At 39.7% G+C, this 9231-nt stretch overlaps 1 non-coding gene across 1 annotated transcript; it reads left to right on the top strand.

The window, feature by feature from the left end:
- The first annotated feature begins 8912 nt into the window (after nt 1-8912).
- LOC148568469 (small nucleolar RNA R71) lies at nt 8913-9020 on the top strand. Its single transcript, XR_015882886.1, has one exon. It is a non-coding gene; the product is annotated as a small nucleolar RNA R71 (small nucleolar RNA).
- The last annotated feature ends 211 nt before the right edge of the window (nt 9021-9231 follow it).

Here is a 9231-nt window from a genome sequence, read left to right as displayed (position 1 = left end):
TATGGTTATCTTGTAGATCTTAGTCAGGCGGATAGAAGAGTTTTTTGTTTGTTTAATTCACATAAAAAGAAAATAAATAAAACATTACTCAATTGATGGTGAATGCAATGATATGAATATGGTTAAGGCTTGGAGATGCTTTGTTCTTTTGGATCAATTCAGTCTTACTGTCTTCTTCAACTGTGAATGGTTTCTTCTATGGCAGGCTGTATGTGATCAACGCCTTTCTTAAAGGATCGCCAATACTCCTCCAGATCTGAACCCAGGGTTAGTACGGATCCAGTCTGATTGAGGCTAAAGCTCCTACAGTTCATTCTCCTTAGTGATCCTACTCAAAACATCACAGACAAGGTCGAATCTTCTAGATCAGAGAATGCTGCGCCTTTGGTTCTAGCCTCTACCACAAAGACTCTAATCTCCCCGTACCTCGGCTGAACTGGTGTCTCGAGAAGTCCCCAACAAAGTCGTTGATTAGCCATCTAAGAGATGTATGATCAAGCTAGTGGTTCATCGTTGTCCGATGAAAGACTCACTCTGAACCCATGTAGAATGAGATAACCAGTTCCGATTCAACGGATTCATAATGATGAAGAACGGATATACATCTTAGAATAGAGAATCAAACACGTATTGAGATAAAGCAGTAGTACTTTATTAATCCATAAAACTCAACAGAGCTACTCCCCTCAACCTAGGAGGTTTAGAAACTCATACTGATAGAAAATACAATGATAAACGAAGATATGACTGGTCCTTCCCCTTGATTCTATAAAAGTTCTCAAATAAATACTAAGCTAATGACTAAGGATTACATAGGAAGGGTAAAACAATCTTTTAGTGCTAAAATTCACTTCTAGGGCCCACTTGGTGAGTGTTTGGGCTGAGCTTGATTGAGATCCACGTGTTAGGAGGCCTCTAGGGTGTTGAACGCTGGCTAAGGGGTCCTTTATGGGCGTTGGACGCTGGTCTCTTCTCTTTTGGGCGCTGGATGCTAGAATAGGGTAGGAGGCTGGCGTTGAATGCCAGTTTTGGGCCTTCATTTCTGAAGCAACGTATGGGCTATTATACATTGCTGGAAAGATTTGGATGTTAGCTTTCCATATCCATTGAGAACGCTCCATTTGAACTTCTATAGCTCCAGAAAAGCTCTTTCGAGTGCAAGGAGATCAGATCTGGACAACATCTGCAGTGCTTTCTCTGCCTCTGAATCAAACTTTTGCTCCAGCTCCTCAATTTCAGCCAGAAAATACCTGAAATTTCATAAAAACACACAAACTCGAAGTAGAATCCAAAAATGTGAATTTTGCACTAAAACCTATGAAAACTTAATAAAACTTAAACAAAACATGCTAAAAACTATATGAAAATGATGCCAAAAAGCATATAAAATATCTGCTCATTAGAACACCAAACTTAAATTGTTGCTTGTCCCTAACCAACTAAAAACAAAGTAGGATAAAAAATGAAGAGTAAGATACAATAAATCTCAGAGTTTCCAATGAAGCTCAGTTTCAATTAGATGAGCGGGACTTAGTAACTTTCTGCTTCTAATAGTTTTGGCATCTCATTATCCATTGAAACTCAGAAGTGTTGGTCTCTTTAGGAACTTAGAATCCAGCTGATATTATTGACTCTCCTAGTTTAGTTCTTTTTTATTCTTGAACACAACATTTAGAGTCTTAGCTGTGGCCCTAAGCACTTTGTTTTCCAGTATTACCACCAGATACATAAATGCCACAGACACTTAACTGGGTGAACCCTTTTGGATTGTGATTCAGCTTTGCTAGAATCCCCAGATAGAGGTGTCCAGAGTTCTTAACCACACTCTTAGGATCTTTGGATCCTTTTACACTTGCCTTTTGGTTTAAAGGGTTATTGACTTTTTGCTCTTGCCTTTTGGTTTAAAGAGCTATTGGCTTTTTCTGCTTTTTCTCTTTTTTTTTTTTGCCATTTTTTTCGCATGAATATATATATTTATTTTTTTTCTTTTATTGCAACATGCTTTTTTTTTTCCTTTTTGCTGCTTTTTCTTGCTTCAAGAATCAATTTATTTGGATTTTTCAGATTACCAATAATACTTCACTTTTATCATCATTCTTTCAAGAGCCGACATTCTTAATTCCAATTTCAAATATGCACTGTTTATTCATACATTCAGAAAACAAAAGCAATGCCACCACATCAAAATAATTGACTATTCTTATTATAAAACTTGAAATTCATGTATCTCTCAATTCTTTTCAAATAAAATTTTCTTTTAAGCAAGGTGAGAGATATATGGAACATTTTATAACTTTAAGACATAGATGATCATTGGTGCGCAGAAATCGTGACAGTTCCATTCCTTTGTAACGGCGCTAAAAACTCAATACGCACGTTCATAATCTTAGTTCTTTGTCACAACTTCGCACAACTAACCAGCAAGTGCATTGGGTCGTCCAAGTAATAAACCTTACGTGAGTAAGGGTCGATCCCACGGAGATTGCCAGCTTGAAGCAAGTTATGGTCATCTTGCAAATCTCAGTCAGGCAGATTCATATGGTTATAGAGATTTAATAATTAAAAGATAAATAAAACGTAAATTTAAAGATAGAGATACTTATGTAATTCATTGGTGAGAATTTCAGATAAGCGTATGAAGATGCTTTCGTTCCTCCTGAATCTCTGCTTTCCTGTTGTCTTCATCCAATCATTCATACTCCTTTCTATGGCAAGCTGTATGTTAGGCATCACTGTTGTCAATGGCTACATCCTGTCCTCTCAGTGAAAATGGTCTAATGCGCTGTCACTGAATGGCTAATCATCTGTCGGTTCTCGATCATACTGGAATAGGATCCATTGATCCTTTTGCGTTTGTCACTACGCCCAGCACTCGCGAGTTTGAAGCTCGTCGCAGCCATCCCTTCCCAGATCCTACTCGGAATACCACAGACAAGGTTTAGACTTTCTGGATCTCAGGAATGGCCGTCCATGGATTCTAACTTATACCACGAAGATTCTGATTAAGGAATCCCAGAGATATTCATTCAATCTAAGGTAGAACGGAAGTGGTTGTCAGGCACGCGTTCATTGGTTGGGAATGATGATGACTGTCACGATCATCACATTCATATTGAGGTGTGAATGAATATCTTAGAATTGGAATAAGCTTGAATTGAATAGAAAAATAATAGTACTTTGTATTAATTCATGAGGAATAGTAGAGCTCCACACCTTAATCTATGGTGTGTAGAAACTCTACCGTTGAAAATACATAAGTGATGAAGGTCCAGGCATGGCCGAGAGGCCAGTCCCCTAAACATGATCAAAGGATCAAAAAAAGATAATCCAAAGATGATCCAAAGATGTAAATACAATAGTAAAAAGACCTATTTATGCTAAACTAGTTACTAGGGTTTACAGAAATGAGTAAATGATGCAGAAATCTACTTCCGGGGCCCACTTGGTGTGTGCTTGGGCTGAGCATTGAGCTTTACACGTGTAGAGGCTTCTCTTGGAGTTGAACGCCAGTTTGTAACCTGTTTCTGGCGTTTAACTCCACTTTGCAACCTGTTTCTGGCGTTTAACTCCAGAATGCAGCATGGAACTGGCGTTGAATGCCAGTTTGCATCGTCTAAACTCGGGCAAAGTATAGACTATTATATATTGTTGGAAAGCCTTGGATGTCTACTTTCCAACGCAATTGAGAGCGCGCCATTTGGAGTTCTGTAGCTCCAGTGCAGGGAGGTCAGAATCCAGCAGCATCTGCAGTCCTTCTTCAACCTCTGAATCTGATTTTTGCTCAAGTCCCTCAATTTCAGCCAGAAAATACCTGAAATCACAGAAAAACACACAAACTCATAGTAAAGTCCAGAAATGTGATTTTTATTTAAAAACTAATAAAAATATACTAAAAACTAACTAAATTATACTGAAAACTGTATAAAAACAATGCCAAAAAGCGTATAAATTATCCGCTCATCACAACACCAAACTTAAATTATTTCTTGTCCCCAAGCAACTGAAATTCAAATAGGATAAAAATAAGAGAATATACTATAGATTCCAAAATATCAATGAAACTTAGCTTCAATCAGATGAGCGGGACTTGTAGCTTTTTGCCTCTTGAATAGTTTTGGCATCTCACTTTATCCATTGAAGTTCAGAATGATTGGCATCTATAGGAACTTAGAATTCAGATAGTGTTATTGATTCTCCTAGTTCAGTATGTTGATTCTTGAACACAGCTACTTTATGAGTCTTGGCCGTGGCCCTAAGCACTTTGTTTTCCAGTATTACCACCGGATACATAAATGTCATAGATACATAACTGGGTGAACCTTTTCAGATTGTGACTCAGCTTTCCTAAAGTCCCCAATTAGAGGTGTCCAGGGTTCTTAAGCACACTCTTCGTTTTGCTTTAGACCTTGACTTTAACTGCTCAGTCTCAAGTTTTCACTTGACACCTTCACGCCACAAGCACATGGTTAGGGACAGCTTGGTTTAGCCGCTTAGGCCAGGATTTCATTCCTTTAGGCCCTCCTATCCATTAATGCTCAAAGCCTTGGATCCTTTTTATTACCCTTGCCTTTTGGTTTTAAGGGCTATTGGCTTTTTTCTCTTGCCTTTTGGTTTAAAGGCTCTTGGCTTTTTCTGCTTGCTTTTTCTTTTTCTTTTTTTTTTTTCGCTATTTTTTCTTTTCTCTCTTTTTTTTTTCTGCAAGCTTTTGTATTCACTGCTTTTTCTTGCTTTAAGAATCATTTTTATGATTTTTTAGATCATCAAATAACATGTCTCCTTTTTCATCATTCTTTTAAGAGCCAACATATTTAACATTCATAAACATCAACTTCAAAAGACATATACACTGTTCAAGAATTCATTCAGAAAACAAAAAGTATTGTCACCACGTCAAAATAATTAAACTAGTTTCAAGGATGAATTCGAAACCATGTACTTCTTGTTCTTTTGTAATTAAAACATTTTTCATTTAAGAGAGGTGATGGATTCATATGACATTCATAGCTTTAAGACATAGACACTTAAACACTAATGATCATATAGTAAAGACACAAACATCAATAAAACATAAGGCTCAAAAATCGAAAAACAGTAAAATAAATAGACAAGGAGATTAAGAAATGAGTCCACCTTAGTGAGGGTGGCGTCTTCCTCTTCTTGAAGAACCAATGGTGCTTTTGAGCTCCTCTATGTCTCTTCCTTGCCTTTGTTGCTCCTCCCTCATGGCTCTTTGATCTTCTCTAATCTCATGGAGGATGATGGAGTGCTCTTGGTGCTCCACCCTTAGTTGTCCCATATTGGAACTTAATTCTCCTAGGGAGGTGTTGATTTGCTCCCAATAGTTTTGTGGAGGAAAGTGCATCCCTTGAGGCATCTCAGGGATTTCATGGTGGGGAATTTCCTCATGCTCTTGCTGAGGTCCATGATCTCTTATTTGCTCCATCCTTTTCTTAGTGATGGGCTTGTCCTCTTCAATGAGGATGTCTCCCTCTATGTCAATTCCAGCCGAATTGCAGAGGTGGCATATGAGGTGAGGAAAGGCTAACCTTGCCCAAGTGGAGGACTTGTCAGCCACCTTGTAAAGTTCTTGAGGTATAATCTCATGAACTTCCACCTCCTCTCCAATCATGATACTATGGATCATGATGGCCTGGTCTATAGTAACTTCAGACCGGTTACTAGTAGGAATGATTGAGCATTGAATGAACTCTAGCCATCCCCTAGCCACTGGTTTGAGGTCATGCCTTCTTAATTGAACCGGCTTACCTCTTGAGTCAATTTTCCATTGAGCTCCTTCCTCACATATGTCTATGAGGACTTGGTCCAACCTTTGATCAAAGCTGACCCTTCTTGTGTAGGGGCGTGCGTTCTCTTCCATCATTGGCAAGTTGAACGCCAACCTTACATTTTCGGACTAAAATCTAAGTAATTCCCCCGAACCATTGTAAGCCAATTCTTTGGATTCGGGTTCACACATTGATCATGGTTCCTAGTGATCCATGTGTTTGCATAGAACTCTTGAACCATTAAGATCCCGACTTGTTGAATAGGATTAGAGAGAACTTCCCATCCTCTTCTTCTAATCTCTTGTCAGATCTCCAGATATTCGCTCTTTTTGAGCTTGAAAGGAACCTCAGGGATCACTTTCTTCTTAGCCACAACTTCATAGAAGTGGTCTTGATGGACTTTTAAGATGAATCTCTCCATCTCCCATGACGTAGAGGTGGAAGCAATTGCCTTCCCTTTCCTCTTTCTTGAGATTTCTCTGGCCTTAGGTGCCATTAATGGTTATGGAAAAACAAAAAGCAATGCTTTTACCACACCAAACTTAAAATGTTTGCTCGTCCCTGAGCAAAAGAAGAAAGAAAGAAGGAGAAGAGGAAGAAAAATGGAGGAGATGGAGAGAGGTGTGTATTCGGCCAAGGGGAAGAAGAGAGGATTGTGTTGTGTGAAAAAGAAGAAAGAATGATGGGTTTATATAGGAGTGTGGGGAGGGTTAGGGTTCGGCCATTAGGGTTGGGTTTGGGAGGGAAAATAGTTTGAATTTTAAAGGTAGGTGGGGTTTGTGGGGAAGAGAGGATAGATGTGAGTGGTGAAGAGGGGATGGGAAAGAGTGATTGAGGTGATTGGTGAAGGGTATTTAGGGAAGAGAGTTATGAAAAGTTGTGAAGAGGAGAGAAGAAGATGCGGGGATCCTGTGGGGTCCACAGATCCTGAGGGGATCCTGTGGAGTCCACAAATCCTGAGGGGATCTTGTGGGGTCCACAGATCAAGTGGGGTCAAGGACTTAACATCCCTGCTCCAATTAGGCGTGTAAAACGCCCTTGCTGTGCAATCCTGGCATTTAACGCCAGATTGCTGCTTGTTTATGGCGTTAAACGCCCAAATGTAGCCTGTTTCTGGCGTTTAGCGCCAGACAGATGCTTGTTTTTGACGTTAAACGCCAGCTTGGTGCCTGTTTCTGGCGTTAAATGCCAGGCAGATGCTTGTTTCTGGTGTTTAAACGCCAGACTGCTCTCCTCCAGGGTGTGCTATTTTCAATACTATTTTTCATTCTGTTTTTGATTTTTCAGTAGTTTTTGTGACTTCACATGATCATCAACCTAATAAAACACGAAATAACAAAAAAAAATAAAATAGATATGATTAATAACATTGGGTTGCCTCCCAACAAGCGCTTCTTTAATGTCAATAGCATGACAGTGAGCTCTCATGGAGCCTCACAAATAATCAGAGCAAGGTTGGAACCTCCCAACACCAAACTTAGAGTTTGAATGTGGGGGTTCAACACCAAACTTAGTGTTTGGTTGTGGCCTCCCAACACCAAACTTAGATTTTGACTATGGGGGCTTTGGTTGACTCTGCAGTGAGAGAAGCTTTTCATGCTTCCTCTCCATGGTTACAGAAGGAGATCCTTGAGTTTCAAACACAAGGTTGTCCTCATTTAGTTGGAGGACCAACTCTCCTCTGTCCACATCAATCACAGCTCTTGCTGTGGCTAGGAAGGGTCTTCCAAGGATGATGGATTCATCTTCATCCTTCCCAGTGTCTAGGATTATGAAATTAGTAGGGATGTAAAGGCCTTCAATCTTTACTAACACGTCTTCTACTTGTCCATAAGCCTGTTTTCTTGAGTTGTCTGCCATCTCTAATGAGATTCTGGCAGCTTGCACCTCAAAGATCCCAAATTTCTCCATTACAGAGAGTGGTATTAAGTTTATTCCTGACCCCAGTTCACACAGAGCCTTCTCAAAGGTCATGGTGCCTATGGTACAGGGTATTAAGAAGTTTCCTAGATCCTGTTTCTTTTGAGGTAATTTCTGCCTATCCAATGCATTTAGTTTATTGGTGAGCAAGGGAAGTTCATCTTCCCAAGTCTCATTACCAAATAATTTGGCATTTAGCTTCATGATTGCACTAAGGTACTTAGCAACTTGCTCTTCAGTAATTTCTTCATCCTCTTCAGAGGAAGAATACTCATCAGAGCTCATGAAGGGCAGAAGGAGATTCAATGGAATCTCTATGGTCTCTAAATAAGCCTCAGATTCCTTTGATTCCTCAAAGGGGAACTCCTTATTGGTCACTGGACGTCCCAGGAGGTCTTCCTCACTAGGATTCACGTCCTCCTCCTCCTCTTTGGGTTTGGCCACATCATGTAAGGCTATGGCCTTGCACTCTCTTTTTGGATTTTCTTCTGTATTGCTTGGGAGAGTGCTTGGAGGGATTTCAGTGACTCTTTTACTCTGCTGGCCCACTTGTGCCTCCAAATTTCTAATGGAGGACCTTTTTTTATTCATGAAACTCACAGTGGCCTTAGATAGATCAGAGACTATATTTGCTAAGCTAGATAAATTCTGCTCAGAATTCTCTGTCTGTTGCTGAGTGGATGATGGAAAAGGTTTGCTATTGCTAAACCTGTTTCTTCCACCATTATTAAAGCCTTGTTGAGGTTTTTGTTGATCTTTCCATGAGAAATTTGGATGATTTCTCCATGAGGGATTATAGGTGTTTCCATAGGGTTCACCCATGTAATTCACCTCTGCTATTGCAGGGTTCTCAGGATCATAAGCTTCTTCTTCAGAAGATGCCTCTTTAGTACTGTTGGATGATTCCTTCAATCCATTCAGACTCTGAGAGATCATATTGACTTGCTGAGTCAATATTTTATTCTGAGCCAATATGGCATTCAGAGTATCAATTTCAAGAACTCCTTTCCTCTGAGGCGTCCCATTATTCACAGGATTCCTTTCAGAAGTGTACATGAACTGGTTATTTGCAACCATGTCAATGAGTTCTTGAGTTTCTACAGGTGTTTTCTTTAGGTGAATGGATCCACCTGCAGAATGGTCCAATGACATCTTTGATAATTCAGACAGACCATCATAGAATATATCCAGGATGGTCCATTCTGAAAGCATGTCAGAAGGACACTTTTTGGTCAGTTCCTTGTATCTCTCCCAAGCTTCATAGAGGGATTCACCTTCCTTTTGTCTGAAGGTTTGAACATCCACTCTAAGCTTACTAAGCTTTTGAGGAGGAAAGAACTTGGCTAAGAAAGCCGTGACCAGCTTATCCCAAGAGTTTAGGCTGTCTTTAGGTTGAGAGTCCAACCATATTCTAGCTCTGTCTCTTATAGCAAATGGGAAAAGCATAAGCCTGTAGACCTTAGGATCAGCCCCATTGGTCTTAACAGTATCACATATTTACAAGAATTTAGTTAAGAACTGAAAA

Source organism: Arachis ipaensis, chromosome B4, assembly GCF_059453495.1.
Source record: "Arachis ipaensis isolate K30076 ecotype BB chromosome B4, ASM5945349v1, whole genome shotgun sequence".
NCBI lineage: Eukaryota > Viridiplantae > Streptophyta > Magnoliopsida > Fabales > Fabaceae > Arachis > Arachis ipaensis.
This window is presented reverse-complemented; position numbering and strand designations above follow the sequence as displayed.